At 38.2% G+C, this 27,340-nt stretch overlaps 1 pseudogene; it reads right to left on the bottom strand.

Moving 5' to 3' along the window:
• Positions 1 to 4,355: 4,355 nt before the first annotated feature.
• LOC140830985 (factor of DNA methylation 4-like) lies at positions 4,356 to 10,861 on the bottom strand (annotated as a pseudogene).
• Positions 10,862 to 27,340: the final 16,479 nt, after the last annotated feature.

The raw sequence follows: 27,340 nt of genomic DNA, 5'->3' as shown, positions 1-27,340 counted from the left end.
GATAAATTAAATTTTCTTGCTAAGGCGTCGCCTAGCAGAGAAGCATAGTTTGGGAGGAGAAAAATTTTATTTTACTGCTAAAGGCATCGCCTAGCAGAGGAGTTAGAGGGTGGAGGTGTTGAATTTTATTTACCTGCTAAGGCGTCGCCTAGCAGAGGAGCAGAGTTTGGGAGGAGAAAAATTTTATTTTTCTGCTAAGGCATCGCCTAGCAGAGGAGCAGAGTGGAGGAGGAGAATTAAATTTTCCTGCTAAGGCATCGCCTAGCAGAGGAGCAGAGTTTGGGAGATATTAAATTTTTCCTGTTAAGGCGTCTCCTAGCATAGGAGCTGAGTGGAGGATGAGAATTAAATTTTCCTGCTAAGGCATCGCCTAGCAGAGGAGCAGTGTTTGGGAGAAATTAAATTTTCCTGCTAAGGTGTCGCCTAGCAGAGGAGCAGATTTTGGGAGGAGAAAAATTTTATTTTCCTGCTAAGGCATCGCCTAGCAGAAGAGCAGAGTGGAGGAGAAGAATTAAATTTTCCTGCTAAGGTATCACCTAGCAAAAGAGTTAGAGGGTTGAGGTGTTGAATTTTATTTTCCTGCTAAGGTAGGTGGAGGTGTTGAATTTTATTTTCCTGCAATGGCGTCGTCTAGCAGAGGAATTAGAGGGTGAAGGTGGAGAATTTGTATTTTACTGCTAAGGCATCGCCTAGCAGAGGAGTTACAGATGAGGGGTGTTGAGTTTTTATTTTCCTCCTAAGATATCACCTAGCAGAGGAGTTAGAGGGTGGAGGTGTTGAATTTTCATTTTTCTGCTAAGGTATCGCCTAGCAGAGGAGTTAGAGGGTGAAGATGGATAATTTTTATTCTCCTGCTAAGGCATCGTCTAGCAGAGGAGTTAGAGATGAGGGGTGTTGAATTTTCATTTTCTTACTAAGGTATCGCCTAGCAGAGGAGTTAGAGGGTGAGGGTGGAGAATTTTTATTTTCCTGCTAAGGCATCGCCTAGCAGAGGAGTTAGAGATGGGGGGTGTTTAGTTTTTATTTTGCTGCTAAGATATCACCCAGCAGAGGAGTTAGAGGGTGGAGGTGTTGAATTTTATTTTCCTGCTAAAGTATCACCTAGTAGAGGAGTTAGAGGGTGGGGGTGGCTAGAGGAGTTAGAGATGGGGGGTATTGAGTTTTTATTTTCCTGCTAAGGTATCACCTAGCAGATGAGTTAAAGGGTGGAAGTGTTGAATTCTATTTTCCTGCTAAGGTATCACCTAGCAGAGGAGTTAGAGGGTGGAGGTCAGCTAGCAGAGGGGTTAGAGGGTGGAGGTGTTGAATTTTATTTTCCTGCTATGGCGTCGCCTAGCAGAGGATTTAGAGGGTGAAGGTAGAAAATTTTTATTTTCCTGTTAAGGCGTCGCCTAGCAGAGGAGTTAGAGGGTGAAGGTGGAGAATTTATATTTTCCTGCTAAGGCATTGCCTAGCAGAGGAGTTAGAGATGAGGGGTGTTGAAATTTTATTTTCCTGCTAAGGTATCACCTAGCAGAGGAGTTAGAGGGTGGGAGTGTTGAATTTTCATTTTCCTGCTAAGGTATCGCCTAGCAGAGGAGTTAGAGGTTGAAGGTGGAGAATTTTTATTTTCCTGCTAAGGCATCGTCTAGGAGAGGAGTTAGAGATGAGGGTTGTTGAATTTTAATTTCTTGCTAAGGTATCGCCTAGCAGAGGAGTTAGAGGGTGAAGGTAGAGAATTTTTATTTTCCTGCTGAGGCATCGCCTAGCAGAGGAGTTAGAGATGGGGGGTGTTGAGTTTTTATTTTCCTGCTATGGTATCACCTAGCAGAGGAGTTAGAGGGTGGAGGTGTTGAATTTTATTTTCCTGCTAAAGTATCACCTAGCAGAGGAGTTAGAGGGTGGGGGTGGCTAGAGGAGTTAGAGATGGGGTGTGTTGAGTTTTTATTTTCCTGCTAAGGAATCACCTAGCAGAGGAGTTAGAGGGTGGAGGTGTTGAATTCTATTTTCCTGCTAAAGTATCACCTAGCAGAGGAGTTAGAGGGTGGGGTTCACCTAGCAGAGGGGTTAGAGGGTGGAGGTGTTGAATTTTATTTTTCTGCTATGGCGTCCCCTAGCAGAGGATTTAGGGGGTGAAGGCAGAAATTTTTTATTTGCCTATTAAGCCGTCGCCTAGCAGAGGAGTTAGAGTATGAGGGTGGAGAATTTTTATTTTCCTGCAAAGGCCCGGCTTAGCAGAGGAGTTATGAGATTATGAGGTAAGAATTTTATTTTCCTGCTAAGGACTATTTTAGCAGAGGAGTCAAGGGCGTGGGGAAGTGGAAACTATTTCCTTTCAAAAGCTTAGTAGAGGACCTTGAAGATGGGGGCGACGAGGGCATACTGTGTTAGAAAAATTTATTTTGTTTGTCGTTAACGAACAATATTTGCCGCTGCGAAAATTACGGGGATCGACCTGCCCGTTCAGGTCGTGGGGGTTTTGGGGCAACGCCCCCAAAAGCTATTCAGAAGTCACACAACCATTCGCAAGGGAATGTATCAAATTTCTCAACGTACTGGACGAGCGCTCGGGCGAGCAAGGGGCTAGGCGAGCCTGCGATGGGTGTCTTGGGCGAGCCTGCAGCGTTTGCTTGGGCGAAGCCGGGCGAGCCTATAGCGTTGGCTTGGGCGAAGCTGGGCGAGCTGGCGAGGGGTGTCTTGGGTGACGAGGCAGAGGCGAAGCGAGGTGAAGGGAAGGCGAGGGCTAGGCACGCAGGGCGAGCGTGCAAGGGCGAGCATGCAAGTGCTGGTGGCGAGGGTGAGGGCCGCAAGCGAGAGAAGGTGTGCACGAGCACAAGGGCTTTCGAGAGGGCGAGGGCGAGGCTGGCGGCTTGTGCGGTGGTGGCAGCTGGGCTAGCGTGGTGGTGGCAGGGCGAGCAATAGGCTGGGCGAGGGTGAGGGATGGAGGAAGAGAGAGCTAGGGCGAGGGGCGAGGGGCGAGAGTGGTGCTCTTGGGCTGGGCGAGAGTGGAGCGGCCGAGGAAGAGGGGAGCGTGATGGGTGAAAGGCGAGGCTGGCGTGTCGGGCGAGGGGGCGAGACGGTGATGGTATGGGCAAGAGTGGAGCGGGCGAGGTGGAGTGTGGCGAGCAAAGAGGGGGCGAAGGGCGAGGAGGCTGCACGGAGAAGAAGGGTGTGCGCGGAGAGGTGAGGGGAGCGTGATGGGTGAAGGGCGAGGCTGGCGTGGTGGGCGAGGGGCGAGAGGGCGAGATGATGATGGGTTGAGCGAGCGAGCGTGCGCATGGATGCAAGGGCATGCTGGGCATAAGGAGAGTTCTCGGCGAGCTGGGTGCGGGGCTGCTGCGAGAGGTGAGGGAAGCGTGATGAGCGGGAGGCGAGGGCGCAGCGGGCGCGTGATGGGCGAGGGGCGCGAGTAAGTGCTGTCGAGTGGAGGGGAGCGTGCGGTTGCCAGGCGATGAAGAACTACTGAATGAAATTGAAGAAAAAATTCTGTATGGGTTAAGTGAGAATGAAAGCAAGATTACGAACAATGTTTGTTTCCAAATCTTTGGAGACTGATAAATGGCTAAAAGAAAATGCACAACTCGTACTTGGTGATCCGAGGACAGCACAACTAATCGAACTTCGAACCTGCGATTCAGTTCGACTCGGGAGGGGGAGACTGGTGATACCCCAGGGATGGACATACTACCCCTGGCCCATCCCAAACCCAAATGGAAGACAAGCCCATCAAGGGCCCAGGTATTCTCTTATAAATACCAGGTTTGAGTGTTCAGTTGATTCATTCACTATATTGTTTTCAGCAGCACCTTTAGCTGCTCTCCCCATATATCTTCAGTCACTGACTTGATCGTCGGAGGGACTACGCTAAGACACCCTCATGGCCCCCTCTTAACGGTCTTTTTCGTGATTTCAGGCTCGGTACAATTTCAAAATCCTGGGTCTGTATTAGTGACACTTGCTGGGAACGGACCCTAAATTTCCCGTGATACAAATAGCTTTTCAGGACTGAGAAAAAGTTTAAAGAATACTGAAAATTGTTTTGGATCAAAGCATTTGGCATTTGAATTATAGATAATGCATTCATAGTTTTAGATACAAAGTCTTTTAATAACCCATTGCTCAATAACATTTTTTTAAATGGTAAAAACAATCTACCCCATTCTCCTACTTCTATTTCCTAGATTTCCAAACATTTTCTCCATTTATTTTTTTTAAAATTCTTGTTTACTAGCTTTTAAAGTGCTCCGGTTTGAAATTTTTTATAAGGTCATATTTTACATGGTACAAAGATTAGTTTATAAAAAAAATTATTTAATTACTAACAAAAATTGAAAAGAAAAAATATTTCTTCAATATTTAAGTATTGAATCAAGGAATTGATGCAAGATAATGCCATATGTCAAAATAAGTCGATCCAAAGTATCTGAAAAACAATCAACAGCAATTGAAGATATAACGCAATACTTCTCTTCTCGAGCCATAAACCTAAATTTAAGTGGGAATACGAAAGCTGTGAATACTAAACTTAGTTTCTCCAGTTTTTCCCTTTGAAAAGTTTCCATTGTTTGAGCAGATGTCGAATTCCTTCAGTCAGTGATGCCTTCCTCTTTTCCTTTGTATTCCACAGCTCCGGCACCGGATACCTACCACTTGGGTTGTACTACATTCATCTCATTCAAGGCAACTGTTACATCTTCATATATTTCATCACCCAGTTCAGTCTTCAATTCTTTTAACTTTTCATCGTCCTCGTCAAGTATTTCCTAACAATAAATGTCATGAATGTGGATTTTTAATGAAAATATTGAGTTTTGTTATGGTGAGTATAATGCTAGGTTAAGCGACAAATCAAGAAATGCGACCAACCATACAGATTGATAAAACGCTTAGCCTGATGGCAGATATTTGAAGGAATCCATAAGAACCCACAAAATTCAAAATTGGAGATTAATAAGCAGATGGAGTGAGGAGATGACAAATTTTGATTAGAAATGGACTTAGAAGAATCCAATACAGATGTGCACGTAAGATGGATATACAAACGGGCTGAAATAAAAAAAGAAAAGGAAATAAGAAAATTACAAGATCACAAATTCATGATCAATAAATAAGATGATTCAGATCTTATAATGCAAATGGTCAAAGATTCAAAGAATGGCCTACATTTGAACTTCTACGTGATTTCAGATAATTTGAGTACGCATTTGAATAGGTTTTTTTTTTTTTTGGAGCTATCAACAATGCAGAACGCAGAAATTATGAATCAGAAATTCAAGTTGCCATTGCTATGAAAAGCATACCTTGTGTTTTCCGCCAACACAGATGACTTTGTATGGATGCCATCCAGGATCCCTGAGGTAATCCTCCCATAAGGAGCATATCTCTGCTGCTTTTTCAAGTGCTTCTTCTTCATCAGAATATCGTCTCTTTGCAACGCGGAAAAATGGCTTCGCATCAAGCTCACCCATCTTCTTCACACAGATGTTGGCACGGGTATCCCGCAAACACTAATGAGAAATAACGTTATAGACATCGATGCTAAATGACGAAATAGGTAACTACACAGCACCACACTCACGTCAAAATGTTTTATCATGACACTGAGTAGGTCTGACCATACTTCTTGAACTGAAAATATTGTGGTTCCCTTACTCTCTTTAATCGAATTTGCTAATACTCACCAATAATCAAGAAAACAAACAGCACGTGCAGCACTCGAGGTAATCAAACATTAGTTAATAATTACCTTACAAAATATTTGGAATTTTTCTTTTTCCATCTGGGAAAAAATAAAAATAGAGAATAAAATTGATTTACACAAATCAGTAATTTATAGTATGAGTTATGATGGCTACACATACTTGGTACCTAACAAACTTGGGTCAAAGATTTTAACTCCATATGGTTTCGGCTCCAGATCAAGGTTCCCATTTATAGGAATCACAGCGGATCACAAGTCCTTGGTGGTTTTTTATTATTATTATTACACAATGGGTTGGGGTGGGGGATTTTTTTGCTTTTACATGGGCTTGAACCCATGCCTCTCCCTTTCGCCAAGTGGTGGTGGCCATAAGTCATTGGTTCTGCTCCCTACTTTGGGAGGAAACTAGAAAACAATTTTTGTTCCGGTTTTAAAAGACAATCCTGGCTTCAGTTAGCAGTTCGAACTCAAGCATAGTCAGCTATAGCTCCAACATTTAATTACAAAATAAAGAAAATTAAAAAAACAAAGTTTACAACGTAAAACAGTGGCACTCAGATCTCCTGCACAAATATAGTGAGTCCAGCATGGACCATATCTGATATTGTATTTTTTAAGTAATCTTTCACTCCCTTGGATTGAAAAATTATTTGAAAAGAGATTAACTAGTTGATGAAACAAAAGAAGGATTGCCGAGTGATTATATGTCTATGGCAAGCTAGTAAAGACCAATGTGAATAAAATAAAAACATGAATAAATGTTCACATGTAAAAGATAAAAAAGAAAGAATAATAACATAAACATGTTTTAAAAAAATCTTTGTATTAAAAAACATGCAATGTGTTATCAAACACACACACACATTCTGTAATTTATTTAAGTAAAAAATCAACTTTCTTCAGCTAGTTCTTTGAAACTCATCTCACATAATTATTCGTGTAAAGATAAATTGGCATGGACAAGATTAGGATCATAAAAATAATTCAAAGAGATATGCAGAATTCACAATATTTAAGAATTTCACTCCACATCAAGAATGTATTGTCTAATCCGGCAAAGACATTAACCCAAACCTGCCTGCTTGAAAATCTAGACTTTGAAATAACCCACACTATACTACAAAAAGGATAGATATACATGATGTGATTTACAAATCCAACACATGTTCTTATACAAAATGGAAGACGTCTCTTTCAAAAAACAACACCAAACATTTATTACATTTTCCAAAATCATCTCTGGCAACACATTTACACATTACATTTTCCAAAATAATCTCTGGAAACACATTCACACAAAACACATAATACATCTCTGGAAGAGCTAGAAATAAAATAAAATAGTAACATTTTTTACCCATGAAAATCCAGTCACGCTAAGTGTCCTTGTACATATAATCATATTACCACTTGTACTTCTGGCGTGCTAAAAAATAATAATCCCAAATGCCAACAGTCACTAGTTCCCAATTAGTATTAAATGAAGCCATGCAGTTTAAAACTTGCAGCTTAATAAAAACATAGTTTCCATTTCATAAGAAATGAAGGGAAAAAAAAATGGATTTATTCTATGGTCTACAATAAAAATTACTGAAAAACTCACACTGATTAGCACTTTGCGAGCCTCTTGCAACTCATCATTGGTATTTCTCTCTTTAACAATAAGAGCTTGATTGAGGGATTCAAGACCATCAAGTTCATCTTCTTTTTCTTGAAGCTCCTCTACAATTGACTTTAATTTCTTCTCATCGTTTTCACTTCCTTCAGTCATGTGCTTCATCACTTCAACAGCACCCCTCAAGCGCTCGATCTGCAACTCCAGAGCTTGCTTTTGATCTAGCTTTACTTCAAGTTCAATTATCTTTTTATGAAGAAGCTCCTTATCTCTCTGTAAGCAAACATAAAAATAAATAAACAAACATATCCGATAAGAGAAATATATGAAATTCCTTTGTCCAAGACAGCAGTTTAAAGGGACAACAGGGACAACAGGTACGCTGGACCTTTTGATCCTCTGCAAGTTTCAGCATCTCATCATCAGCATTCTTTTGTTCTCTAATTGCCATCTCAATCTGTGGAAAGTCATCTGGTCATTCGAATATTTCAAAGTTTTTTGCTGAAAGTACCAAGAAATTTGCAGGAATGGCCATCTATTACAATAAAGCCACAAAGGTCGAAATGATCTTACATCTCCAAGTAAACATCAGGTTAAGTGGAAGTATGGTTATTAAGTAATGGAAAGACCTAGATCAATCAAGACCTAAGGCCAACACCAGCATCCCCAGAGAAGATGCCAATGAGGTGAATATGGTGTTGGCTCGTATAAGACCATGACTCAACCCACAGCTAAATACATCACATGAACTGGACTCCTCATAAACCAACCTCCACCCTATGCAATCCAGCTTGAAAACTTGTGCATGCGTTAAAGAGAATGTAAGACTACAAGGAAGAAAAGCAGAAAAAATCTGCAGATATTAAACTTTTGATTATAGATTGACATGTTATTCAATCACAAGACCAGAAACCAGTATAACTTTTCTACGACTCGTGAAAATATCCTTTTCTTAGCTCAAATTTATGAAATTGCAAACAGCGCATGAATGTCCAAGCAAGCAAACCCTATATCTTCAATAATTGGGGGGACATTATTTTGTTTCTGCTTTGTAGAGTGAAAAGTAACCTGACCCGAAGCCCCCCTGCTCCCTACAGTATGAAAAGTAATGTATCACATTCCATGAATGGGGTGTGGGTTAGTCCTTTGTTCACCCAATTTCTTTGATTTTCTGTGACATCAGAAGTAATGAATGGATAAAAACACTTTGTATATGTATTACCATTTTCTTTTGTTCATAGAGCTTCCTCCTTTCACTCTGATTCAGATGCTGACGTCCTTTCAATTCTTTCTCCCTCGATTTCAGCACTTCTCTCTGAGCCTCCAACTCTGCTTTACTACTGACATGGTCCTCTGAAATTTTCCTCAGCTGATCAGATGCATGGTCCTGCATCTTCTTCATTTCTTATTTGAACAGCAACCAAAAAAAAATTATTATCACCTTTCATTTCTTAATTAAACAGCAAATGTAATTAGTTATAGCCTTTTGCTAAAGAATTAAATTTATTTCTTTAGCTTAACATAACAGCATGATATAAAGAGAGAATTTTTGCACAGAACATGCATGTGAAATAATGTAGATTTCAAATAAAGCATTCAACAGAACTAACATTTGACTAGCAGACAGTACCTTCGTTAAATTTTCGAACCATATCTTCCATTTGAGCCAAATTATCTCCAACAAATATTTCAGTCTTGCTGATGTTCTCTTTTATTTCTTCGCATTTTTTGCTCTTCGATACCAATGCCTCACTCAAATTGGATAGAAGTTTCATGTTATTTCTCTTCTCATTAATTTGTATGTCAGACACGGTCTTAAGATCTCCATTCTTCCGGAGGTGTTTACCCAGAATCCCCCCTGATCTGTATTCATCTTCACGGGCAAGCCAACCATAGATCTTATCTCCTCTGTCTTTGGATGCATACCAATCCCTCTTCCCACGATGATCCATTTCAAATGACTTTTCAAATGCCATAGCATTCTTAAATCCCTCCCAATCTTTGCTAAAGTCAACAACTGCATAACCCGAGTGACCCTGAAAGTTCCACAGAGGATGAACCTTCCCAGGATTGTATCCTTGGCTTATCCACTTCTCTTTGAGTCCTCTTCCGCTGTCACCGACATATCTTCCATCTTTTTTTTCAACTGGAAGGTTGGCAATAACTGCCATCCAAGGCCAAACAATAGGTTCATCACCACCTTTATGAGTATGTGGAAGCACAGGTGCAAGCAATATGGAATCCGAATCTCGTTCAATTGGCAAGATGGCTTTCTCCGTAGGTTTTTCTAACTTGCTCTTGTCATCTGGATGACTCTTTATTCGATTGGGACTTCTTTTACTTGATGATGATGAAATCCTCTCCATTGGTGCACACCAATCCAAATACTTGAGTAGCCCCAAATGTTGAGCTATTTCTCTGAAGCTTTCACTTTTCGAGTCATCAGCAATACGAATTGCATGCTTTTTTAGCCCCCAGAAGTCATACTCTCTTCTTCCATTATCTCGACAGTAAGGGCATACGAGATGCCTCCCAGAACCTCTTATCTTGACTCTCTCATCTCTGAGTTCTCTAAAGTATCTGACTCTTAGCGCTTCTATCTCAGAATCTCTTTTTCCGTCACTCCGTCTTTCTCTTCTGCGAGACATTTTGAACCTCCAATCCTTGCAAACAAAGAAAAATCAATTTAATCAAAAAAGAATGTGATTAAATAATTTACGTACATACTAATAATCTTCTCTGCATTAGTTTATTTTGAACTAACCAAATGAAAAATTGGATAACAATTAACGAACCATGAATTTCTCTCAATCTAGAGAGAGCGACTATATAGTTTCACCAAATCTCAATCTTCAGTAATAAATAGAAGAATTTGCATGAACTTAAACGATTGTTTACCAAAATGACTACCTCGAGAGCAAAAATTAGAAAAATATCATACAGCAACACAACAATCAACATATATTTAAGCTCAAAGCTCTACCCTACCCACAAATAGGCTCACCACATTTGGAATTTAAATTTTTCTTCTAAATCTATAACACATTTTCCTTTCTTTTCCCTCCGTAAAATCTCAAAACCGCCCGTTTTTTAAAATTTCCTTTCCTTTCCCAAAAAATTTCCTTTCTTTTCCCTACTCATATTCGATTTTTGTTTCCCATTACACAACTGTTTTTTTTTTGTCAATATAATCTCATTGCATTTGCTTTAAAAATCAGACCAAGCACAAATGACATCTTCACACTCATCCAGAGTGAAGACTATGCATTCAACATTTTACCAGAAGGAAAAAGTAAAAGAACACCACAGGTAATACCTCAAACCGAAGAATGTCGAAAACAATCAGCTAGAAAACTCCAACTTTTCAAGGTTTTTGTGAACTTCAGCTGAGGCGGCGGTGCTTCCGAGCAACACACATCAAATGATTTCTAGGTTTTCGCGAGCAGAGAAAAATCGAAGGGTAGCGCGAGAAATCAAAAGAAGAGAGCATTGAAAGGTAAATTTCGGATTGATTTTACTGAAAATTAGACGATCGCGACGTACTCTGCTTTCTGGCAGAAACATTTCTGATTCATGGAATTTGCAGCGTTTAAAGAGTTGGATTTCACTTTCTTTACAAGAGATCAAAAATCACGCGCTGGCTTGGACGGTTGATGTACAGTGTGTACAGTGGATATAGCGAGTGGTGATTACGAACATTATGATGCGTCTATGAGAGCACTATCAAAACGCGCCAAATGTGATCATTTCATTTCTTTTAAAAGAGAGAAATAATAAAGGGTCGCATAATTGGGATTTGGATGATTAATATAAATCTATACTAGTTCCGTTATATAATGTCAATTAATTTTACAAAAATATTTTATATAGGTTGAAATCTTAGTAGTTCGATTACGTAATATCAATTAGATTTTACGAAAATATTTTATTTATTTTTTATTTAATTTATTCATAATTATAATATTTAATTCATTTTAAAATTTTAAATTTACATATTATTTTGAAAATTTACATATTTAATATAATTACATTACCTTTAGTCGAATAATAATTAAAAATTATAATAAGATTTCATGAATCAACTTGATCTATTAATATCATTATTCATATAAATAATAATCATATTTTACAAATGCATCGTGTGTGTGCATCGTTAAAATGATTAGGTTTTTGTAAAACGATCTCACATATCTAAATTTGTAAAAATGTCAACATCGCTCATATTTACAATAAAAAAAATAATAATTTTTCATAAATGACTCAATTGAAGATCTATCTCACAAAATTGACTCATAGACTGTCTCACAAGAATTTTTGTGTTAATAATATGTGTGTGGTCTATTAATAGCGTAACTACATACATTTTTATTTTTAAGTTCTAAGATGAATTAGTGTCTAAGATGAGTTATTTTTTAGTGATCATTTTTTATATTTTTATTTTATTACTCAGTTATAATATATATGTATGTATGTATGTATGTATGTATGTATGTATGTAATATGTATGTATATATTGTGATTATTTCATATTTTTTAGTTTTTATATTATCTTTAAAATAGTGCTTTAATTTAAAAAAATTTTGTTATGAGTGCAAAAGAATATGAATTCACGTTATGATTTATAGACTTCTCTGCATAAAATAAAAATATATGGTTATTTTTTAATTTTATAACCAGCTTTCACAAATATTTAATTATTTTATTTTTAGAAATATAAAAAACAATAGGATTTCTATTAAACAAAAAGCATTCTTCCTGTGTTAAAAAAATAATGTATTTATTAATAATTTTTATACTGTTAAAATAAAGAGATCATTTAATGTTTTTAGAGTATCGAAACAAAAAAAAAACATTTACCGATGAAATATGATTTAGAGAAGCAAAGACAAATAAGATCGATAGGCAAATTCATCAAATCATTCAAAGAAAGCATTATTGCCTCGACTCAACAGAAGAATGAAGCGACTGACGAAGTCTACTATTTTAAATAGAAAGCGTGCTTAAAGTTAACTCCGACATATGTTTTGTTTTCAACATCGTTCTCTTACTTTGATTTATAATTGAAACTCAAGTAGCTTGCCTGTTTTTTCTTCTTTCAAAATCAAAATTTCATGTAAGAATCTCCTTTCTTTGTGGTTCTTCGAATATTTTGCATCCTCAGAGTCAAACTCGACTGATTCATATAATACATATAACCGTTGATACAAGATGAAACGGACATACAATTCGAGCTATCCGATTATTTCGATATGAAGAGTATCTACATAAGCTCGAATTTAACCAAGTTGTCCAACAACAAACATTTATCTTCTAGCATATTTCATAGAGTTGTCAACAAAGATAGAATAAATGATATGTTGTTTGCCCTTTTTAGTTAGTGTCCAAGATATTTGAATTCGTTGTTACTATTTTCGGAAACACGACAAGGACATGTGACACTCTCTGCTTAATTTTCGGCTATCAAGTACATCTATGAGTACCATCTTTATTTATAACATTTTACTTATCTTATCTGTCATTACATGTGTTGTTTATTCATTAACTTTAACTAATATGCTATTGGACTTAGTCTATCGGGCTTGTTCTTTTGAACGGGAAATTGAACAAGCAATGACTTATATTGTAGATGGTAAGTGATAAATGTCTCACATAGAAAATAATCATAGCATTGATGAGTTTATATTAAGTTATACTTTGTAAAGGTGTTAGAAAGATTGGTCAAGAGGCTCTTTCTCGCGCACGTCGGCGCAAGGGAGTGCAAATCTCGTGCCCGATTTGCAATGGAAAAAGGCTTGACTTGTATGCAAGCGTACGAGCACGACTTGGGTGCGTCGAATATCGAACCGATCAAGGCAAAATTTCCCACCAAAGTTCACCTGGCTTTTGCTATTTTTTATTTTCGAAAATTCTATTATAGATGACCTTCCATCTGCCCAACTCTCTATATGGCCTGCCTGTTGATGCTCCAGCTGGACCCTTTGGTGCTCTAGCTGAACTGACCTTTGGCCTTTCGGATGGCTAGCACTGATTGTCCATATGGAACCTGAGTGCCTATATATAGAGGCAGCCTCAAATCCTTCAGAAGTACCACATACATTCTCCTGCATTCTCATTCCTTCGACACTTGTCTTTGTTGTCTCGGCAGCTTCTCCTTCCTCTAGCTGTTGTTCCTCTTCCCTCGTGATAAAGTTCAAGTACCATTCAGTTCGCTGTAGTGGTGCTTCGTGCTAGGTTAATGCTAGTTATTCCGTTGTATCCTGGGAAACAGACGTCCAAATATATCTTCAAAGCACATATCGAAGGGAACAAATCTGTTTTAAGGACAATATATTTCATAAAGGTCTCGGTTTTGTTTACTTTAAGCTTTTCTCTTCTGTTTTCTTCACTATATTGTTCGCTGGTTTTATTTATCAAAAGCTTTATGTACTATATCATTCCATATATTGTTCAACAGCTGCTGCAATATCATATATCTTATTCTCTTAGTAACTTGAGTTGTTTCCGTACTTAAAGTATTTAAGTAGCTGATTTTTACTTAGTCTGATTGGAATATTAACTGAAACGGTTAACATATTTTGAGTTTTGCATTATTTGTCATATTTGTATAACAATTGATTCACCCCAACTCCTCTAAACTATTATCTTCGATCCTAACAAGTGGTATCATGGTGGTTTATTCCGATATCTGAATATCGGATATACTGTAGTGATTTCTTTTAAAAAAAAATCCTCATGTTTCCAAAATAAGAATATGATAACTTAAAAATTCAAATGCAGACACGTCTATCAACTCAAGTCGATGACATGTGGTATGTCATAACTAAAGGACCAAGCACAAATGACATCTTCACACTCATCCAGAGTGAAGACTATGCATTCAACATTTTACCAGAAGGAAAAAGTAAAAAAACACCACAGGTAATACCTCAAACCGAAGAATGTCGAAAACAATCAGCTAGAAAACTCCAACTTCTCCAGGTTTTTGTGAACTTCAGCTGAGGCGGCGGTGCTTCCGAGCAACACACATCAAATGATTTCTAGGTTTTCGCGAGCAGAGAAAAATCGAAGGGTAGCGCGAGAAATCAAAAGAAGAGAGCATTGAAAGGTAAATTTCGGATTGATTTTACTGAAAATTAGACGATCGCGACGTACTCTGCTTTCTGGCAGAAACATTTCTGATTCATGGAATTTGCGAAGCGTTTGAAGAGGTAGGATTTCACTTTCTTTACAAGAGACGAAATATCACGCGCGAGCTTGGACGGTTCATGTACAGTGTATACCGTGGATATAGCGAGTGCTGATTACGAACATGGTGATGCGTCTATGAGAGCACTATCAAAACGCGCCAAATCTGATCATTTCATTTCTTTTTTGAAAGAGAGAAATAATACAGGGGATTTGGATGGATGATAATATAAATCTATACTAGTTCTAGTAGTATATAAAGACTAAGATCTTAGCGGTTCCATTATATAATGGAAATTAATTTTTACAAAAATATTTTATATTGGTTGAAATCTTACTAGTTCGAATACGTAATATCAATTAGATTTTACGAAAATATTTTATTTATTTTTTATATAATTTATTCATAATTATAATATTTAATTCATTTTAAAATTTTAAATTTACATATTATTTTGAAAACTTATTTAATATAATTACATTCGAATAATAATTAAAAAATTATAATAAGATTTCATGAACCAACTTGGTCTATTAATGATCATTATTCATATAAGTAATAATCATATTTTACAAATGCATCGTGTGTGTTGCATCGTTATAATGAGTAGGTCTCTTGTTAGACGGTCTCAGAGATCTAAATTTGTAATAATGTCAACATCGCTCATAGTTACAATAAAAATTAATAATTTTGGCAAAAAAAAAAAAAGTAATTATTTTTCATGGGTGACCCAAATTGAAGATCTATCTCATAAAATTGACTTATGATACAATCTCAATAGAGTTTTTGTGTTAATAATATGTGTGTGGTCTATTAAAAAAACAATAATACTTGTATATATTAATAAATATGCATCTTTAGATATATATCTAAAACTGTATTTTAAGGGTAGCGTATCATTTCTCGTTATCATTATTAATAAAATTTAACCAATTTCTTTTGTTTCACATAACTTTAATCTAAAAACTTTCCTTATTAATTATATATATATATATATATATATATATATATATATATATATATATATATATATATATATATGGTGTGTTGTCGTTGACCCACCAAAATTAAATTCATATTCTCTAAATAAAATTAGTGCAATGATGAACAGGGTCGAATCCACAGGGAATGGGAGATTTATTTCTTTCGAGCAAAATGTAAATAAAAGGGGGATTTTTTGGGATATTAATTTATAAAATACTAAACTAAATTTCTCCACGAATAGAAAATAATAAATTTAAATGAAAATTGATAAACTAGAATAAAGTAAAGAATTTACTTTGAGAAAGATCTGATTCAAGGGAGTTCTACTATTTAATTATATCACTGTTCATCGGCATATAAACAATTTATTCAAATTGTTCCAAGCAATTAACCTTAGAATTATAGGGATAGCCGCTAAGATTCTTGTGTTTTCCTAAATTAATTGACCGAACCTAGCATCCCGTCAAAACTTATCAATAACCAACTAGGCACGATAGCATTCTATATTAATTAACGTTAGCTTTTAGATCGTGAAAACAGTTAATCTTGAAATCTGACAATCGAGATAGCTGCAATTAATAAATCTAATTTTGTTGATTTATTAAGATTAAATATATTATGATGGCACAACACATCTAATCTATGCTACTCGTGTACCAGTCATTCATGACAATTACGGATCACTGAATTCATGGTTAGCAGTAGAAAATCCTATATCGAATTAAATTGTCAGATTAATTGATATACAATATTCATAGAATTAAATCATAAATCGACAAATACTTTGAATAAAAAAAATATTAAATCTAAGAACGAATACCTCACAGTGATAAATTAAACAGTAAAATACAACCCTTAAACCAGACTAAAAAATTAGCCAAGCATAGCTTGGTTTACAATCTCCATGAAAATAAATAAAGAAAATAAAGGTACTAGAGCCGTGGAGAGAATCGGAGAGAAAATCCTTGAGCACTCTTTTCTTCTTCTTTCACATGTGTTGTTGGAAATTGGTTGGAGAGATCTTTTCTTGTGTAAAAAATCAGCTGCCTCCAAGTCTTGTGTTATGTGATAGTGGTCAAGAAAATAAAAAAGAGAGTGTCATGTACGTGAGGTAGGGTAGGAAAGAAAGAAAATTGAGTCCAACAAGTTTAAAATACCAATAATTACGGGCCCAAAAAAAATAAGCCCGAGTTGAATGATTCTTTCGCCTCCAATATATATACGCTACGGACAAGCATAGATATACACTACGGACAATTGGAGGCGAAAGAATCATTCAACTCGGGCTTATTTTTTTCTGGGCTCGTAATTAAAAAAAACACAACTTATTAAATAATAGTTTGATCTAATATAAATTTATTATTCCTGAATTTTTTTTTCTTGTTATCACAAAAATTATTTTTCATGTGCCTAATATAAACTTTTTTTATAATTCTTGGACTTCTCGATAAATTTAGTTATAAAAATTATTATTTCTAAGTCATTTACTAATTTTTTCTCAATATAAATTTATTTTTCCCGGGACCAATATAAAAAAAATTATTACATAGTGGTTTAATGGACCAATGTAAAAACTTATTATCTGACTCAATGAGGTTTTGTAGTTAATTAATTGAAGAAAATAGATGAATATTTATCAAATACTCGCATTGTGTATAAATTTTTGTTGGTTAAAGTAGTGAGTGCAAAATAAAGTTTATCAAAGTTAAATTTCATAAAAACTTATATCTTCAATCAATAATATCACAAGAAAATTTTGAATGAATTAGTTACGCTATCAATTGAGGAAAAAAAAACGAACAATTTGATTAGTATTTTTATTTTTAAACTCTAAGATGAGTTATTTTTTTAGTGATATTTTTTATATTTTAATTTTATTACTCAGTTATAATATATATATATATATATATATATATATATATATATATATATATATATATGTATGTATGTATGTAATATGTATGTATATATTTTGATTATTTCATGTGCTTTAATTTTAAAAAAATTGTTATGAGTGTAAAAGAATATGAATTCACGTTATGATTTAGAGACTTCTTTGCATAAAATAAATATATATGGTTATTTTTTAATATTATAACCAGCTATCACAAAATATTTAATTATTTTATTTTTAGAAATATTAAAAACAATAGGATTTCTATTAAACAAAAAACATTCTTCCTGTGTTAAAAAAATAATGTATTTATTAATAATTTTTATACTGTTAAAATAAAGAGATCATTTAATGTTTTTAGACTATCGAAACAAAAAAACATATTTACCGATGAAATATGATTTAGAGAAGCAAAGACAAATAAGATCGATAGGCAAATTCATTCAATCATTCAAAGAAGGCATTATTGCCTCAACTCAACAGAAGAATGAAGCGACTGACGAAGTCTACTATTTTAAATAGAAAGCGTCCTAAAAGTCAACTCCGACAGATGGTTTGTTTTCAACATCGTTCTCTTACTTTGATTTATAATTGAAACTCAAGTAGCTTGCCTGTTTTTTCTTCTTTCAAAATCAAAATTTCATGTAAGAATCTCCTTTCTTTGTGGTTCTTCGAATATTTTGCATCCTCAGAGTCAAACTCAACTGATTCATTAATACATATAACCGTTGATACAAGATGAAACGGACATACAATTCGAGCTATCCAATTATTTCGATCTGAAGAGTATCTACATAAGCTCGAAGTTAACCAAGTTGTCCACAATTACTCTGTGGCAGAATATATCAACTTAAAGATTGAGATGACAACATTCTCTAAAGACAACAAACATTTATCTTCTAGCATATTTCATAGAGTTGTCAACAAAGATAGAATAAATGATCTGTTGTTTGCCCTTTTTAGCTAGTGTTCAAGAAATTTGAATTCGTTGTTACTATTTTCAGAAATATGACAAGGACATGTGACACTCTCTTCTTAATTTACGGCTATCAAGTATATCTATGAGTACCATCTTTATTTATAACATTTTACTTATCTTATCTGTCATTACATGTGTTGTTTATTCATTAACTTTAGCTAATATGCTATTGGACTTAGTCTATTGAGCTTGTTCTTTTGAATGGGAAATTGGACAAGCAATGACTTATATTATACATGGTAAGTGAGAAATGTCTCACATAAGAAAATAATCATAGCATTGGTGAGTTTATATTGAGTTACACTTTGTGAAGGTGTTAGAAAGATTGGTCAAGAGGCTCTCTCGCGCACGCCGGAGCAGGGAGGTGCAAATCTCGGACCCGATTTGCAATGGAAAAGGCTTGACTTGTGTGCAAGCGTACGAGCACGACCTGGGTGCGTCGAATATCGAACCGATCAAGGAAAAATTTCCCACCAAGGTTCACCTGGCTTTTGCTATTTTTTATTTTCGAAAATTCTATTATACATGACCTTCCATCTGCCTGACTCTCCATATGGCCTGCCTGTTGATGCTCCAGCTGGACCCTTTGGTGCTCTAGCTGGACTGACCTTTGGTCTTTCGGATGGCTAGCACTGATTGTCCATATGGAACTTGAGTGCCTATATATAGAGGCAGCCTCAAATCCTTCAGAAGTACCACACACGCTCTCCTGCATTCTCATTCCTTTGACACTCGTCTTTGTTGTCTCGGCAGCTGCTCCTTCCTCTAGCTGCTGTTCCTCTGCCCTCGTCATAAAGTTCAGGTACCGTTCAGTTCGCTGTAGTGGTGCCTCGTGCTAGGTTAATGCTAGTTATTCCATTGTATCTTGGGAAACAGACATCCAAATATATCTTCAAAGCACATACCAGAGGGAACGAATCTGTTTTAAGGACAATGTATTTCATACAGGTCTCGGTTTTGTTTACTTTAAGCTTTTCTCTTCTGTTTTCTTCACTATATTGTTCGCTGGTTTTATTTATCAAAAGCTTTATGTACTATATCATTCAATATATTGTGCAACATCTGCTGCAATATCATTTATCTTATTCTCTTAGTAACTTGAGTTGTTTCCGTACTTAAAGTATTTAAGTAGCTCATTTTTACTTAGTCTGATTGGAATATTAACTGAAACTGTTAACATATTTTGAGTTTCACATTATTTGTCATATTTGTATAACAATTGATTCACCCCACCTCCTCTAAACTATTATCTTCGATCCTAACAAATGGTATCATAGTGGTTTATTCCGATATCTGAATATCGGATATACTATAGTTATTTCTTTTAAAAAAATCCCCATGTTTCCTAAAGAAGAATATGATAACTTAAAAATTCAAATGCACACACGTCTATCAGCTCAAGGCGATGACATGTGGTATGTCAACTAAAGGACCTATGAAAATCATGAAACCGAACATAGTTGTTGTTGTAACAGATGATGCTCCTCAAATGGTAGAGAACCCATAATGGAGTTGACCACCGAAGATAAAAATAAAGCAATTTTGCTCAGCATGCATATTTGTCTACGAGCCTTTGGGAAAGATCCCACTGGTATAGTGTCATATATGGTTCGATCTCTACATAGAAAAATATTTTTAATTAAATGAAATAAACATATAAACTCAAGTACTAATTAATATATTTGTGCCATGATAAAATAATTTCGTAATTAACCAATATAATAATCACCATTGCCTAATAATGCGTCGATGAAATTATTGTAATGATCGACTCCAGGTTGATTGATTTCCCCAGTTTCATTTGATCACGAACATTCTTATTAATTATACAAGTTTAATTACATAAATTTAAAAAATGCAAATTTGATTATTTATGTTTACCTCTTTACGATTTTAATAATCTATATTATCAAATTTCAGTGGCTAACGTGTCTAATGTCACGTCGACACTTCCAAAAAATAATAATGGCCAAAATTGAAAAAAAAAAATAAGAAGAAAGATGATGTGATCTCGTTGAAATGGATGAGCCGGGTAAGGAGCTCCAACGGATCAAACCAACAGTTTATAGTGTTTGAGAAATTTGAGTGAAGATAATGGCTGAGATTAACACCTGCAAACAAGAAAGTAACTCGTGAATAGGCGCCGGAGGGGTGTCTGACGTGGCCACTCCGATGCTAAAGTCAGTAGGTTGAAGATGAACACAAGCAATATTTGAGAGAAAATATGTATAATGCTTAGAGTTCAAAGATTTCAGGATCATTAAATGACATTAATACCTGCTATTTATAGTAGAAGAATGGGTAGTTACCTCGATTTTTGTGCCATCTACTAAGTCGGTTTACCAAACTAGCTTCTGATGACTTCTCGGACACTCCAAGCCCAAGTTGTTCTGACAGATTGGATTGTCTGTATCAATCACACTCGAGTATGGTTCGTTTCTCGAGGTAGTGCGGTTCTCGAGGTTGCCCAAGTGGTAATGTACCCGGGAACTCTAGACCCGAGAAGGTGAGAAGCGCCCAGATGGCTCCGTGAGGGCCCGGGCTGTTTGGCAGAGAGCTCGGGTAAAGCCAAAATGCCCGGGAGAAGAAGACTTGCCCTGGTCTTTAGGAAACCTATCATGCATATGAGTCATAATCTCAGCTATCCAAGTAACAGCCCGGGTCAATATTGACTCGGATTCTAATGGGGGTATCACCACCCATCCCTAAAATAGTCGGGCTAGAGCTTGACTCGCTGTCCCGATCAGTCATATTTGTCGTTTAGTACTCTCAGGAAGTCCAAGAAGTGTCATTATGATGCATGCATGAGTATTGGTACCGCCGAAAATTGTTCGTATTCCGAGGTAATAATGAGCCTGCCATCTCGATATCCGTACATGTCTTTACATCTGCCCAATACAACTTCCAAAGTTCATCCTAATCGTTCATGTGCTCATAGATTAACGGCTGCGATTGACTCTCTCCTCCTATATATAATAGGTCACATATTTCACCATCATACTAGCAAATTATAATCTGAGAAGTATAATGGCAGGTTCAAGTAATTCGAAGGCTCCCGATATGGCAGCAGAGTTCATGAACGCAGCTTTTGAGAAGCGGAAAGCTTAACTGGAAGATGAAGTCTTCCAAAAGATCCTCAATTTCTGGGAGGAGTTGCAAGGATTGCAGTTCCTCTACGAATGTGGAGAAGCTACCACTCCTCGGCTGGTGGCAAATCTTGAGAAATATCGGGAACGCTTGCACATTTCCGATACCGTAAATCTTTTTGAGGACGACTATGTCCTCCAGCTAATGCTTTACAAGGAGAAGAAGATACTGCAGAACATTGTCGATTCTGCTAGCTTTATGAAGGCGTTCACTGGCAGCTCTGTAAAGAGCATGATGGTCAAGTGGATGGCTTCTGTAGAGGAAAAGTACTTCAATGTAATTCGCAAAAATTCCCTCAAATGAATAAAAAGTTACTTTGGTTTATGTCTTTTTATTTCTTGATAAATGACCCGATGAAATCATTTGAAGATAAATAACCAATGACGAACCAAATGAAATGCCATGATTTAATGGTCACCGAGCTCAAAGATAAAATACTGCGAACTCCAATCTCCCGGGTTATTAAATCATGTACCAGGGCCTCAAATCTCCCAGCCTATAAAATAAGATGCCCGGGCCTCAAACCTCCCGGGCTACAAAATAAGATGCCGGGACTTCAGACCTCCCAGGCTATAAAATAAGATGCCGGGGCCTCAAACCTCCCGGGCTATAAAATAAGATGCCGGAGCCTTAAACCTCCCGGGATATGATATGGTATCATAATGATGCACGAATCAGCATTAACTTCCCGCCGAAAAACGTTTCATATTTCGAGATGGATAAGATTGATGATTCGATAACCGTGCACGTCCTTTCGTCTATTTTGCACAATTTACGAGGTGCATCCTGACCGTCCACGTGTGTCTAAATCACTGGTTTGTGATTAACTCTTCTTCTGAATAAATGGTGAAACGTTTCACCTGATTTGTGACCCTCCAACTTCTTCCATATTGAATGCCACTTGCCTATAAATAAGATGGTAGAGATGAAAGGTTATCATCAATTCAATATGTCGAGTTCAAGTGATTTTAGTGATTGTAGCAGCACGGTTTCTTCCATTGGTGCACATAGTCAAATACCAGTTGAGCTACGTCCTTACGTGGAGAATCTGAAAAGGACAGTCGAAGAGTACATCGAGGTAAAGGTTATGTCTACTTGGTACAAGATCCAAGATATTAACAACGCGCACCAAAATGGCCTGGCTCTCAATCGTGCACAAAGGGCAACAAGCAAGGAAATACAGGCGAGAGCTTGGAGTAGCTCGGGTTGCAGACCTGGCCACGGACCAAGTTCTGTTGCATGCGATGCTGTGGAAGGAATGGCATCATCTGAACAAGATATCAACCTCCGAGTCCTTCTCCAATCTTCATATTTGGAAATTAACCGAATGAATAACTGAGTGGAAAGACCATGTAGCCTCAAGAATGGCACAGATGTAATACGCCATTTGCTAATTTCTTTAAATAAATAAAAAAGTCATTTGGTTTATCTCTGTCTTCTAATCTGTTGGAAGAATTTAATTTCATCAATTGATATATATATCATGAACTGAATAACTGATAGATGACAAACCAAAATGTCACGACTTAATATTCCCCCGAACTTTTAGAATAAGAAACCGGGACCTCAAATCTCCCGGGCTACAAAATAAGATGCCGGGGCTTCAGACCTCCCAGGCTATAAAATAAGATGCCGGGGCATCAAACCTCCCGGACTATAATGAGATCTTGGGTAACCCAAGAGGTGTCATGATAACGCGTGCCCTTTTACTCAACGGTCAGGAACTTTTCGCATTTCGAGGAGTCGATAAGTCTGACATTTTAATTATTGCGTGTGTCCCTTCGTATATCCGCACAATTTCCCAGGTTCAGCTCAACCGTCGGATTTGATTCAAATCAACGGTGCGGATCAACTTTCCCCTTCTATAAATTTTGGGCGCCTCATTTTTCAGAAGACACTTTCAAATTCGAAACTCCGGCGAAGCCCTCGAAAAAAATTTTCTCGAAGCTCTTCCACGCAAACTTCCCCATTTCCGATGAATCTCCTTCGCTGCAAGAATATGTCTAATTCTACCACTTCTACATCAGAAGCAAATGCGCGGGGCTCGCCCAGCGACGAGTCTACCGCGCTGCGCTCTGACTCCCCTCCGTCTCCCCCTCGCCGCTCTATCACCCAGCCTTCTAGACAACCCTTATCTACCCAAACTAAACCAATTTTCTCAAAACCTTCTACTTCTGGCCACTCCTGAGCTCTTGCCAAGAGCAAGGGTAAGGATAAAGCCCGGGCTTCGAGCCCTTCTCCTACTGAGATCCAGGGAGCCCCTTGGTTCTCTTCCCTGAGTAGCACATTACGCTTGGGGGCCGATGAGAAACTTCGGGCCCTAGGCAATATTCCTTCCTCTTTTGCCTTTAGGATTATGGCTTCGGCCTATGTCCTTTTCAAAATGAACAATCTTCTCATCACCCCCTTATCCTTCACTATTACTTCTCTTGTCGGCTTGGGGATAATGCTTTTTCTTTGACCGCCCGGCTTAATGCACGATTTCTTGATGATATCCCTTCCTCTCAGAAGGGGTGGAAAGGAAAATTTTTCTACATCCGACTCCCGGGTCCTTTACCTTGTCTAGCCGGCTTTCTCCCTTCCCTTCCCCAACAACCTTCCCTGCCACAATCCTACAAATTCGAGGAGCCTTTCCTCATGAGTCAAACCTTGGTGGAGGGGCGGAAATACTCTTCTTCTGTTCTTATCGCAGATGAGAACCTAATTAACTACGGTTGAGTGCCCGTGTTGAGGACCCTTTGGACAGGGTGATTGACGAAGTTGATATCTCGGGCGCTCAACCCGGTAATTCTTGACATCCTAGTCTTTGTTTTTCAAGTTCATACTTATTACTCGTGCTGAAACTTCTTCTTATTCATGTGCAGATAACTCAAAAATGCAGGAGGCCTTCGCCAAGAAGTGGGCGGCTGAAAAGGCGGCCAAAGAGAAGAAATTGGCAGCCCGGAAAGCTGCCCTTGAAAAGCAAATGGCCGAGGAAGCACCAGCCCGTCGTTTTGAGTCAAACCGGGTTGAGACTCAACAGGAGGAAGTGGCCCAGGAAGCATCCCAAGAGGATCCTGAGGACCACGTCCCCCTCCTCCAGCGGAAGCGAAAAGCTACCACAAGCCCAGAGCTGATCTTGACTGAGACTAATCAAGAAGGAGAGAAAGGCACCTCCCAGGCAACTCAGCCACTCACCCCTCCCCCACAACAAACTACAGAGGAACCTCCTCAAGAAACTCTTCTGACCGATCAACCCACCTGGCCCATCATTTTCCTGGAAGGGGCTTCTTCAATAGGCATTCGGCGCTTTAAACACATGCTTACTCCTGGAGAGTAGGCCTTTTTGAAGAATTCTGGGCCCGGTGGTCGGTTTCTTGAGGGATCCAACCGCCTCCTATCTGTAATTTTTTCTCTTCATCCCCCTTCCTCTTTCTTCTCTCTCTTTCTTTTAATTTGCTTTGTACAGGCTGCCCAAATGATGATCTCGGCATTCGAGAAAGTGGCAGCGGCGGCCACTAAGAAAGGTCAACAAGCCCGGGCTGCAAAGGAAATTCAAGATCAATTGCACGGAGAGCTTGCCCGGGCCAAAAGCCTTCATGAAGAGGAAATCGCCGTCCTGAAAGCTTCCTTGGAGTCCGCCCACATGGCTCTGGAAAAGTCTCGGGAAGATCTCAACGAAGATGCCCTTCGGGAAGAAAATCTTAGAGGTGCCCTGTCTGCCTTGGATATGAGAAACAATTCTATGTCCGAGCAGATGGAGGATCAGATGTCCCGGGCAGAAAAAGCCGAGAATGATTTGGCCCAGGTGGAGTATGATAAAAAAATAAGTGGCAGGCTTCCTTCCTCCAATCTCCTGAATTTAAGAAGGCCGTGACGGACAAAGCCTATCCTCTTTTTCAAACCGGTTTTGAGAAATGCCGGGAACAATTTGAGGAATCCGGACTCCTACCCCAAGATAAGGAAAATTTTCCGGATTTTGGTCTGGCCATTGCATCCCTTTCCAAGGATGATGAGGAGGAGCAGGAGACGACTCAAGAAGATCAACCCGAGCCTGAACATGTAGATATAAGGATGATGAGGAGGAGAAGGAGACGACTCAAGAAGATCAACCCGAGCCTGAACATGTAGATATAGACTAGGACTTGTACTTTTTTATTTTTCTCTTTTTATTTGCTTCTGTCTGTAACTTTCAGGCCTTCAGGCTTTTATTATTGCAATCTTCCTTTTCTTCTAACACCCTCGTATTTCTCTGATAAATGCTCAGCGTCCTGTCTTTACAATAACCGAGATATTTGATAGGTCACCAGAAATTTATAACCGTTAAGGACTTGATTGGTAATTTCTCGTGAGTATCCGGGCTTCAAGTCCATATAAGATAACAGGATGCTTGTATCTTACCATACAAACGAGATGTCATGATTTCAAGGAGAATAATCCCATGATTCAAAGTGATCGAGATGCGGTTCCGGGAGCCAGGGTGTAGCGCCCTGGGCTTTTTAAGAGCCAAGGTGCGGAGCCTTGGGCCGGGGAGCATGTCCCGGACTTGTGAATGGTCGAGGTGGGGTTCTCCGAGCCAGGGTGTAGTGCCCTGGGCTTTTTAAGAACCAAGGTGCGGAGCCTTGGGCCGGGGAGCATGTCCCGGGACTTGTGAATGGTCGAGGTGGGGTTCCCCGAGCCAGGGTGTAGTGCCCTAGGCTTTTTAATAACCAAGGTGCGGAGCCTTGGGCCGGGGAGCATGTCCCGGGACTTGTGAATGGTCGAGGTGGGGTTCCCCGAGCCAGGGTGTAGTGCCATGGGCTTTTTAAGAACCAAGGTGCGGAGCCTTAGGCCGGAGAGCATGTCCCGGGACTTGTGAATGGTCGAGGTGGGGTTCCCCGAGGCAGGGTGTAGTGCCCTGGACTTTTTAAGAACCAAGGTGCGGAGCCTTGGTCCGGGGAGCATGTCCCGGGAGTTAATAATAGGAGTATTCAGAACACGTTCTGAGAAAATATATCTTTCATTTATTTTTTCCATGAAATAATTACATCCGTCATGCATAGTACTGTGTTACGCCTTAAACGCATACAAATCTCGAGGATGAGATTAATGTTTTTAATGCTGTAACATATCCCAAAGTTTTTGTTTTGATGATACCAAAACTTGGCTTAAAAATGTACTAATGTTTTATATTGAGGCATGCAGGAAATTAAGAACAAAGTGACGTTCGGAAGATCCGAAATGTTGTTCGGACGTTCCGAAATATTGCAAATCAGAAGCAAAATAGAAGCTGTTCGGAAGCTGCGATGAGCCAGTTCGGACGGTCCGAAGACGTGATCGGACGTTCCGAACACAAGCAATCAAATCACTTCAATGCGGAGACAAATTGATATGACTGATTGATCGAGTAAGATTTCGGACGCTACGAAGGACATTTCGGACGCTACGAAGTGCTGAAGATTTCAAACCTCTGGAAACGCGGGAAAGTTCGGACGGTACGAACTTGAGTTCGGACCTTCCGAAGCTGTTCACACACTGTCTGAAAGAACTGTTCGGAAGATACGAAGTTTGATCGGTCCCTCCGAAGCACATGTTCGGACCCTACGAAGTCAAGAACGGACGATCCGAAGTCATCCCAGAATTACGCAAATTGATTTCAATCACATCGGACGTTCCGAAGCATAAACAGAAGATCCGAACCTTGGCGTCCAAGACTAGTATAAATAGGCCTTTGAGGATGCATTTTCAAACATCCCACTCCACTCTCTTGTCTCTTACAAAGCTTTCTACTATCTCTTGTGTGCGTTGATTAAAAGAGTTGTAATATCAAAAGAGTTGTAGAAAAAGAGTGAAAGTAATACTCTCGAGTGGGTTGTAAAGTTCGTGGCTATCCTTGG

This window comes from Primulina eburnea, chromosome 4, assembly GCF_022965805.1.
Source record: "Primulina eburnea isolate SZY01 chromosome 4, ASM2296580v1, whole genome shotgun sequence".
Classification (NCBI taxonomy): Eukaryota; Viridiplantae; Streptophyta; class Magnoliopsida; order Lamiales; family Gesneriaceae; genus Primulina; species Primulina eburnea.
The sequence above is the reverse complement of the archived record's forward strand: the minus strand, read 5'-3'. Positions and strand labels throughout refer to the sequence as shown.